Source organism: Temnothorax curvispinosus, unplaced genomic scaffold, assembly GCF_003070985.1.
Source record: "Temnothorax curvispinosus isolate PA1 unplaced genomic scaffold, ASM307098v1 QBEX01009458.1, whole genome shotgun sequence".
Taxonomy (NCBI): Eukaryota; Metazoa; Arthropoda; class Insecta; order Hymenoptera; family Formicidae; genus Temnothorax; species Temnothorax curvispinosus.
Window position 1 is genome coordinate 3,842 of NW_020219238.1, and position 2,443 is coordinate 6,284.

Below are 2,443 nucleotides of genomic sequence, written 5' to 3' on the forward strand. Positions count from 1 at the left end.
CTAAGAAATATTCACTCGGTCTCTCAGCTCGCTTTTTATCTAGACAGGGCTTTCAACAGGATTTAGTTTTCCATTCTAAAGAAAAAGTTCTAATTGATTGCGATAATTATAATAATTTTCAATACATCTTACCTCTTGGTCTAGATGAGAATTTTATAGTATTTCAGGAAGCAACAATTTATAATATTAAATATAAGAAAAATATGATTCTTGTAAGAAATTATAATCAAGAAAATTTGCCTTTATTTGGATTGTTGCACTGGATTATAAAACCATTAAATAATGATAGAGTTGGTTTTATTCTCTCAGGTTTTCAAACCATAGGTTTTAATAATCACCTTCATTGCTATGAAGTAACACCAAATATGGAATGGTTTTATGAAGAACATCAAAACCTCGTTTCATTTTATCCAACTTGTTATAAAACGGCTGCAGATGGGAATTCATATGTGTATTATAGACATATTTTATAAATAAAATCAATTTTACTACTAACAAAAAAATTTAATATTTTGTAGTATATAAGAAAAATTAATAGAATAATAAGTTAGCATACATTCTTAATATAAGAACAAATCCAACCTTGTACATATTCTTATTGGTTAAGAATATCTGCTACTAATCTATCCTTTAGAAGAATTTCTTCTGAAGTTAAGAAAATCCTTTTGGTGCCTATTTTAGTAGACACTACTATAAAAATAAGAGGGAAATTCTTAAGTTGAGAATACAATTTTTTCATTATATCCATATAAACGTACATTCTAATAAATAAACCATGCATTTTTTTACCTTTGTGAGAAATTCTGCAAACGCTTGTTGAGGCGATCACTGTATCACCATTTAGTATAAGACAATCTGTATTACATATTATAATGACACCGAGAAGACTAACACAAGAAGTTTTGAAATTATTTCGAGGAATTGAATCCTACGCTGGTAAAGTGCACGACCTGTAAAAAAAAATTAAGATACCTCATCCATCATCCTGCACAAGAATATTAAGAATACACTTAAACAGACATGGAATATATCCCGATGATGACATTCGTACACTACCTGACGACTTAAGGCAATATTACTCGGAATTACCGAGATATAAGGCAAAATGTAATAATTGTGGCAAAACATTATCCTTCTTAAGAGATTCGACAAATTTACGAGAACATTTAAGAAGACATTTTACAAGAATCCAGAGTCGAAATAAGTAAGGACACATTTAAAAAGTTATTAAAATACCAAAGATTATATAAAATAAATGTAATGATAAAACAATCAATAGCTAAAGAAAATTGGGCGAATAAGAGTTTTTATCGGGGCATCCATATAATATTTATTTGCAATTTTGATCCTAAAAGTCCACGTACACTTGGTGCGTTTTTTACCTTTCTTTGAAAAAGATGATATATTTGGAGATCTGTACGCGATCTGATAATTATGCAAATTTTAATTATATAGGTATATCATATATATACATACATTTTAATAAATAAACTATGTTTCTTTTTTACTTCGAGAAAAATTCTATAATTATTACCACACACGCCTCTGTGATTTTGAATTTATAAAGACGTCTGCCCGTCCCAGATTACAGGGATGTCCAGATTTGAATTCTGGGCTGAAATCATATTTTTCACAATAAATTTGTTATAGTTTGTTTCCAAGAGATGTTTTATTTAGCATTTATGATTATTAAGTTAATTATCAATTTAATTACGTGTACACTTCGTCTTTAACTTGAGACTGTGTTTCAAGACCGACAGTACTCACGTGCAGTTTGCTGAGCTGCTAAAGATTGTATATTGCAAAAATATATCATTTGGCACAGAGATCCAGCTCGACCATTGCAATAAAAAAATATTTCTATTACCTACTTGTAAAATTAAATTTTACTACAAGAATCGAATTAAACGAAAAGGAAGGAATCCGATACATGGAAAGAATCAAGTAAAATACAGCATGCAGAAAGAAAAAAAATATTTGCATTTATACAACGTATACAGGACAATTATCATTAATGTTTCTTAATTGTGGCATTACTTATCGGTAATGCTTAAAACCGATAGAAGAAGCAATGACATAGTTTCAGTAAAGAATTGACTGTCAAAAAGCGTGCCTCGAGACGGCAAAGAAAAAAAGAAAATTCTTCATTCATTGTTTGATTGTTTTCATTATTTTTCTATATTAGTTTGAAGTTGTCGAATTTATAGATAGTGCGAAAACATGGATAAGAACACGACTGACATGAAGCCAAACCCCAAGGAGACCGCGAATATCTTCAGTGTTCTATTTTTCTGGTTTGTTATCTCTCCGTGTGCAATGTGTGCGTACGTTCATGTTTGACGCTATTCTTTTCTATCAAGTATTTTTAAAAATCTGAAAAAATTTACAAAACATTTGTCTACATTGTAGTTGACGATTTTATAGTTATTTTGATAAACATCGT